At 36.5% G+C, this 8,661-nt stretch overlaps 1 long non-coding RNA gene across 1 annotated transcript; it reads left to right on the top strand.

Annotated features, from left to right (window-relative positions):
* The first annotated feature begins 4,522 nt into the window (after positions 1-4,522).
* On the top strand, positions 4,523-7,458 carry LOC127530569 (uncharacterized). The gene is made up of 8 exons (XR_007937144.1): positions 4,523-4,793; positions 5,548-5,613; positions 5,702-5,743; positions 5,856-5,913; positions 6,124-6,206; positions 6,627-6,669; positions 6,749-6,793; positions 7,026-7,458. It is a non-coding gene; the product is annotated as an uncharacterized LOC127530569 (long non-coding RNA).
* The last annotated feature ends 1,203 nt before the right edge of the window (positions 7,459-8,661 follow it).

Here is an 8,661-nt window from a genome sequence, read left to right as displayed (position 1 = left end):
AAAGTTCATTCTATTACCCACTTTATTTTTGATCTTTTTTTGGGCTAATACCTGCAAATTTAGTCTGACTGAGAACACAGACAAAGCCTCTACTACCATCTCTTCAGCTCAATAAAAGGTACCTAAGAGAGCGACAACTCCTCAGAGAATAGAAGCGTTCCTTTATTAAATATGTACTCACTATGAGAATTGCAGCGACATATCAGGCATGTGTAGCTATGTGAAAATTTAAATATCTGAACTCATTAACATCCATGATAACTGCTATAGAAGGACTTCTTTTTTTTTTTTTTTTTTTGAAGCCAAGCTGGAGGACGAGATGCTGTGAGATCGCGAGATTCTGCGAGAGTGACGAAATTCAACATGGCGGCCCCCAGCTGCTAGATTAGAAGTAAACAAATTGCCGTTTTCTCGACTTATTTATATGTTTTTTAAAAACAACTCAACTAACTAGCCTGCTCAAGATCATATAAGTAGTGCTAAAAGTGGAGGACCTCGAGAGATTTATCGACGACTACCTCTTCTGGTGCACTATGGAAAACCCAAACCCCGCTCCGGTCATCCAGAACCCAAACCCAAACAAGCGGAAGAAAGCCGACTCCGCCACTGACACCCTAGACCTGCATACCACAGATATCCAGGTAAGTGTCCTCGAATCTATTAATAAAAAACTCGATATCCTTGGTTTGCTTCACCAGGAGATTAAGGACCTGAAGGCAACCTTGGAGTTCACCCACCAGCAGATAGAGGACCTGCAGAGAGACAACTCGGAACTCCGGTCCACGCTGACTGCCGTCACTTCAGAGGTGACCACACTTAAAAAAGAAAACAAAACCCTGAAGGAGACCGTCCTGGACATTCAGTCGAGGAGTATACGGGAAAACCTGATCTTCTCTGGCATCCCTGAGTCCACACCGGATAACCCAGAGTCCCTGGTTAAAAACTTCATGGTGTCATCGCTTAAAATCCCTGCGGATACGGTTAAAAACATCACTTTCCACCACGTCCACCGGCTCGGACCCCGAGGAGGAAACCGATTCCGTCCTATCATCGCAAAGTTCGAGCACTTCCAACAGAAAGTGCTCGTAAGGAGCAAAGGACAGGAGCTGAAAGGTACGTCTTACGGAATGAATGACCAGTTTCCCAGAGAAATAAACGAGAGGCGCAAAGTTTTATACCCCATCACGAAAGAACACAGGCAGAAAGGTAAACGGACTGCACTAGTTGTGGACAAACTATACATAGATGGGCAGCTATTTCGGGAATCTTCCATTACCTCTTGGCTCTTCTGATAACAATAATAAAATCTTAAATACTTAGTATACCACTTAGTAATTTAGTTTAGAAAACGTAATCAAAAAAATAATAATCAAAATCACACAAATGTAAATGTGTCACTCTCCTTATCTACACTCCCCACTGGAAAACCCCCTCCTCCTCCTACTTTTCTGTCTCTCCCTCTCTATATGTTCCTCTTTACCCCTCTCCCCCTCTCACACACTCACCCTCCTCACTTTCACTTACACCCTATGTACCCCCCATGTTTATTGTGCTTGTATGTTTTATAATGTGTTTGTTGATAGTTTTTCAGGCAATGTTGTGCTATTATATAATGCATATATAGATCCTGACTTGTTATGTACATCTCTCTTCAACACCCACAGCTCACAGACAGCAACTAACAGCTCACAAGGACACACACAGACGAAATTCTATATTGCTACTTATTCAATGACTGAACTTATTTCTCTATGTTGAATGAATGAATGAATGAAAAGTTTATTTTGAACATTGATTAACACAAAAAGAAAAAAAGAGAGAAAAAGAAAGAAACAAATCAGCAATGTCCAAAAAGGAGTAGAAAGAGGTGTAAAACTTATAAAACTCCTACCCCCCCCATTACCAATCCAACAAGATAATACAATTTACCAAAATTGTACATATATATACATACATACACATAAACATACACTCACATATATATACATATATTTACACACATACACACACACACACATATATATATATATACACACATACATACACTTGTACACATACGCACAGTTCACAGAAAATGCATCTCAAAATTATAATTGAAAACTGAAAACAACCTGAGGCTCACAAGGGCCATTTTAAAACAGAGACGCCTAGACAGTGGGTCAACACAGGCTCCCCTCATCCCGATATCTCCCAAATATTAGATTTTTATATATTTTCTTGAAGTGGTTCGTGTCAGGACTGCACTGCACCTCTGTTCAAGTTAAATATTGTAGCCTGGAAAGTTCATGGCATATGCTCACAAACAAAAAGAGTTAAAATTATGGATTATGTCTCTAAATTAAAAGCAGATATTTTGCTCCTCCAAGAAACACATTTACTACAATCAGAAGAAAATTATATATTAGATTCAATTATAACATCATCTTTTCATCTTGTTATAACAGCAGACAATGAGGGGTCTCAATTCTAATCCATAAGAGAGTACCATTCACTTTAAATAGCACAGTAACGGACTCAGAGGGCAGATATATTATTATCCAGGCATTAATCTTTAATAAATTATATTCAATTGCAAATCTGTATGCCCCGAATAATGATGATCCAGCATTCTTTCACGTGGTTTTCTCCCACTTAGCAGACTTATCTGCTAACTCAACAACCATTATCGGTGGCGACTTTAACATAGTATTAAACCTGTCACGAGATCGATCTAATAGTCCAATACATGCAAAACAACCACAATGGCCACAAGTCATACAGGATTATATGAAAGATTTTGGACAAGAAGATGTCTGGAGACTCAAAAACCCAACAAAGAGAGACTATATTTTTTTCTCTCAGGTGCACCAAACATTTTCAAGAATTGACTTTTTCCTCTCAAATAACTCTATCACATATAAAGCTACTACTAAAATTCACCCAATCATTATCAGCGACCATGCACCAATATCCCACCGAACAATAGACGTCTATTAGATGTCTAGATTTTTTTAGATCTAAATTCAACCGTCTAGATGCTGTCTGTTTTTAGATGGAATTTAGACGTTGCAGTTTAAACAATTATTCTACAACAATTTATTAAAAAAAACAACTGTAAGGTGCATAGCTAATCTCCAAATACTGAAGTAATATAATTATGATAGCCGTTGAGCGATATTCAGTATAGTATAAATATATCAGAGATTTAGACGTTTAAATATCTACCGCATTTCAACGTCTAGACATACACCGAATCTACACAACTGAATTTAATCCATCATTCCAAAGTTGTTAATTTAAAAAAAACAACTGTAAGGTGCATAGCTAATCTCCAAATACTGAACTAATATAATTCTGATAGCCATTTAGCGATATTCAGTATAGTATAAATTTAGCCGAGATTTATACGTTTAAATATCTACCGCATTTCAACGTCTAGATATACACCGAATCTAGACAACTGAATTTAATCCATCATTCAAACGTTGTTAATTTAAAACAATAGCTGCATGTTGCATAGCTGATGTCCAAATACAGAACTAAAATAATTCTGATGGCCCTCAAGCGATATTCAGTATAGTATAAATTTAGCCGAGATTTATACGTTTAAATATCTACCGCATTTCAACGTCTAGATATACACCGAATCTAGACAACTGAATTTAATCCATCATTTAAAAGTTGTTAATTTAATAAAACAACTGTAAGGTGCATAGCTAATCTCCAAATACTGAACTAATATAATTCTGATAGCCGTTGAGTGATATTCAATACAGTATAAATTTAGCCGAGATTTATACGTTTAAATACCTACCGCATTTCAACGTCTAGATATACACCGAATCTAGACGACTGAATTAAATCCATCATTCTAAAGCTTTTTATTTAAAACAATAACTGTATGTTGCAGAACTGACCTTCAAATACTGAACTGATATAATTATGATAGCCGTTGAGCGATATACAGTCCAGTCTAAATATATCCGAGATTTAAACGTCTAAATATCTACAGCATTTCAACGTTTATACATAGACCAAATACAGACAACAGAATTTTTTCCATCATTTAATATTTTTTTATTTAAAACAATAAATGCATGTTGCACAACTGATCTCCAAATACTGAACTAAATCATTTATGATAGCCGTTAAGCGATATCGCTTATAGACCGAATTTCAACAAATTAATTTTATCCAAAGTTATTTATTTAAAACAATAACTGCATGTTGCCGAACTGATCTCTTGATATTGGACTAAAATCATTTTATTAGACATAATCGCTATAAATTAAAGTCTATATGTAGACGTCTAATATTCCGCTTTTCAACGCCGATACCATTCAGAGGTATGTATTTTAAATCTTCGGAAAATAAAAGAAACAATAATCTAATGGAATATAGCCAGCTCTTTCCATGTGCAGCGCCATCTTGGCTTCTATGTTGACTAAGATGCAGCCACCTTATTGGTGTAGCACGCTCACGTGACCCACCATGCAACCACTTCCTGGCAAAATATTATTCCACTCAGAGAAGTAGTCCGTGATAAAACTTATTGCCATAGCCGCTTTGCCACGATATCAACGACAAAAATGATTGGTAGCTCTGTAAGGCCCCCGCTTTGTATTCGTATGGAGATCACATGGTCATAACATGAAAAAAGCTTCACTTTATGGATGGCACAATTTCCGACCATGCTTTCGACAGAGGAATCTTTGCGCAGATGCAGTCATGCCAGTTCGCTGGTGTGGGAAGTTTGAAGACACGCAGGAAAAAGTTTCAAAGAAGTAAATTTTACCTCATTCAGTGGTTAAGAGGTGGGTGCTGAAGCAGATATTATAGAAAAATGTTTAATTTTGCAATGTTTGGTCTTTTTACAATCATGCTTCAGTTTAGCATTTGCATGCATCGTGTGTCGGTTGATAGCATGAGGGCTAGCTAGCGAGTTCCTAGTTTAGCCAGTGTGGGCCATCGACTAGTGGGGAACTTCGTTTGTTTTGAACCTGGGGTCTGTTTTCATATGTCATTTCATACATGTGAGTGATGGAGAAATTATTTTTTGACATAGCTCCAGTATTTAGCCAGACAGGCAGCTTCGCAGCTCAGCTAGCGAAAAGTATGGGGCAACTTGCCCCCACGCGTCAAAGTCAGCTCTAACGTGCTTTTTTTCCCCCACACTGACCGGCTCGGATAGTCTGAACAAGCGTCCCACAACACTGAGAGTGAACGAAAACCTGGAGTTGAGCTCAATTTTGTTGTTTGTGTGAAGTTAAGCTGTTGTTTTTATGTAGACTGATGTCAGGGAATGTTTGACTTTGCATCCTATCATAAATGGAAGCCATTGTGTGTATAGCTTTGAGGTAAAGATAAATGAGCTGTTCATTCTTTTTTCATGGTTTCTGCAGACTAGAGTCGTCTAGCTTTTTGTTTTTGTTTTTCCTTTTTCTTCAACTTTTCTCTATAAATGTTCATTATTTATGTTAGCATGTGCTGTCCTTGCTTTGTACAAAGTCCTGATGATTAAGAGGATCACCTACAGGCCAGATTTGTAAAGCAATTTTATTTTTGTAGGCCAAGAGCAACCCAACTCTGCAGATTTGTTTGAACAACCGGAAACATCAGTAGATCTTTCAAAATGTAAGGCTAAGGTATTTTTAAGTTTTTTTTTAAATTCAAAACATTGTTTAATCAAATTTGAACATTTCTTTTTTCCTGCTTTTATTAGCATGGCAGCCTTCACCCGACAGTTCATTGACTCAGATATCCTGTGAGTTTGTAATGTTGTCCTCTTTATTTGTATTCTTTTTTTTGTCCAGTTAATACTTATAATTTAAATTAATTAAAACAATGTAAATCTGTGATAATTATGTCTTCCCCAGGCAATTCACCATCCAGTCCAAAAACAATTTTCACCCCCTCTTCATTCCTCTACACCGGGTATAATTTATATGTTTATTATATTCAAATTATTCCCCTGGTTATTAGATCATTTAAATTCAATGACTGTCTAATTGCCAAAAATAACATTGTTCTCCACTAAGTATTAAAACCTGTGTTGGTGAAACAATGATTAGCAGCAGGAGAGGACAAAATACCTAAATGCAATGCTGAATATAATAATTTTTGTATGTGTCTCTCTCCGAGCAGAGCTCCTAACACCCCAGTAGTATCCTGGAGGGCCTGTGATAGACGGCGCAGTCCTGTGATGACCCGTGCCCGGACCCCACAGGGTAATCATTAATGTTTATAGCAGCGATTACAATATTGTTTGCAAATACGATCATTAATTGCATTTGCTGCCCCCATCCCTGTGTACACTGTAATTTAATAAACTGAAGTAGACATCATAAGTTGCAAATTTTAATATTCTGACCTTTATTAAAGCCTCTACTGAATGTACTGCAAATGACAAATGGTGTGAGTGAAAAGATTTCATTTCAACACGCTAAACAATGATGACATTGCTGTTGATCTAATTGCTGAGGCAATTATGATGTGCAATTAACTATGTTGTGACCCCAAAAGGTGGTTGAACTCGTAGGAGAGCATCACAGCAAAGTAAAAATGTATTGTATAGTCAGTTTCAGAGTGATATAACTGTTGTTTTTTTAAGTAAGGTGAGTATGTTCTATTTCTCCCTCTGCCAACAGACTCCTAGACCTCAGACTGGATCCCCTGCCTGTGCTTCCCAAGGTACAAATTGACCATGGTATTGATATTAAATAGTGATGTTGCTATGATGACTTATACTTCTCTTTTCTTTGACACACAGCTCATTCCTCTGTAGGTCAGCGGCCCAAAACTCCAAGGATTAAAGGTAAATTAAAGCTATTGTGTCAGGTTTAGCAGTGTTTTATTGGTGCATAGGTTTTTTTTTAAAGTTGTAAAACATGCTATGATTTTGTTTAAAGTAAAGCATTACACTCAACTGGTCTTTTGTATCGCATGAAGCAGTAAAGAATGAAGAATCCTTCTCGATAATACTATGTGATCTGAACTAATGTTACCAATGTCAAGTCTGTATTTTTTTTTGTTGCTCTTGTTTGCAGAGAGTGTTTGCAGTCGGTGTGCAAATACCACAGAAGAACAAGTTGGAGCAGCTCTCGGTGATCACCTAAAACAGACGCCAGCTCGATGTGGTGGGGGGCTACAGGAAACACAGAACTTCGCCCTTCTGAATTTTTTTCTAAAATCCCCACAAAGTTCTTTAAAAACAAGTGTTTTTTTAAAAAACAAACGTTTTAAATCTATTTTTTTATTTTCCTTTTCGCATTGCGAGGCAAATTTCATAAAACCAGTTAAAAGGTTGTTAAAAGTATTTATATTTATAGTTTTTTTTAAACATTTTTTCCACTGTTATAATGTGTAATATTTTGTTCAGTTTATTTTGAATTGTTTTAATTTTTCCAAGTTCAAGGTTTAAATTTATGTTCTATTTGTGTAACATTAAAGAAAAATTATGCCAAGTCCATGATTGTAATGGTTGTATTCTGAATGAATAATGTACTGTAACTGCAATTCCAGTCTACTGATGACAAATGTAGATTAGTGTTAAATTATGAAAAAGCATGACATTAGATTAGAAATGTATCGTGAAAGGTCCAGAAAGAGAGACATTGGCGAAATAGTAGGGACATCCTGAGAGTACATCAAGGTAAGAATTGCAGGTAATTTCTCATGTAGGCTTTTTTTTTGTGTGAGAGATTTTTGTCTACAGTACTTTTTTTTTTTTTACATTTTTATTGTGAATATTTTTTATAAATTGCCAAATTCTAATTACTTTATTTGAATTTGGGTCAAATATGCATTAATGATTGTCAGTTTATTACAGTATTGATAGGAAACCACTGACCTTTTTTTTTGTTGGTCTGATAGATATCTAATACACGTCTATTAGACGTGTAGTCTAAAATAGGTATACCACAGGTCTAAAAATGAAAGTTTTTTAGACGTCTAAATTTAGACTACATCGCTAATAGACATATAATAAACGTCTAAGTGTTTACCTGTGTTTATATTCGGGATAAGCATGAACGTCAGATATAAACGTCGAGAACAGGGGTGTCAAACTCCGTTCCTGGAGGGCCACTATCCTGCATGTTTTAGATGTTTCCCTCTTCCAACACACCTGATTCAAATAATCAGGCTCGTTATCAGGTTTCTGCTGAGCTTGATGATAAGCTGATCATTTGAGTCAGGTGTGTTGGAAGAGGGAAACATCTAAAACATGCAGGATAGTGGCCCTCCAGGAACTGAGTTTGACACCCCTGGTCTAGAATTTAAACGTGTGAATTTAGCCGTCTGCTGTACGTGATTTCAACGTCTGAATGTCTATAAATACATGTTGTTTAGACGTATAATAAACGTCTAAGTGTATACCTGGGTTTATATTCGGTATAAGCACGAACGTCGGATAAACGTCTTAAATTTAAACGTCTAAATTTAGACGTCTAAAAAACTTTCACTTTTAGACCTCTGATACACCAATTTTAGACTAGATGTCTAAGGAACATTTAGACGTCGTTTAGACCGAAAAATGCTCGGTGGGATCTCTCAGCCTGCAAACAGATTCCATCCCTAAACCTCCTCAGACTTGGCACCTCAACATCTCTCTACTCAAAGACCAGGAATTTGATCGAATAATAAGAAGTGAGTGGGCAGACTTTCTAAAAAACAATGACTCTA

Source organism: Acanthochromis polyacanthus, chromosome 17 (assembly GCF_021347895.1).
Source record: "Acanthochromis polyacanthus isolate Apoly-LR-REF ecotype Palm Island chromosome 17, KAUST_Apoly_ChrSc, whole genome shotgun sequence".
NCBI classification, from domain to species: Eukaryota; Metazoa; Chordata; class Actinopteri; family Pomacentridae; genus Acanthochromis; species Acanthochromis polyacanthus.
The sequence above is the reverse complement of the archived record's forward strand: the minus strand, read 5'-3'. Positions and strand labels throughout refer to the sequence as shown.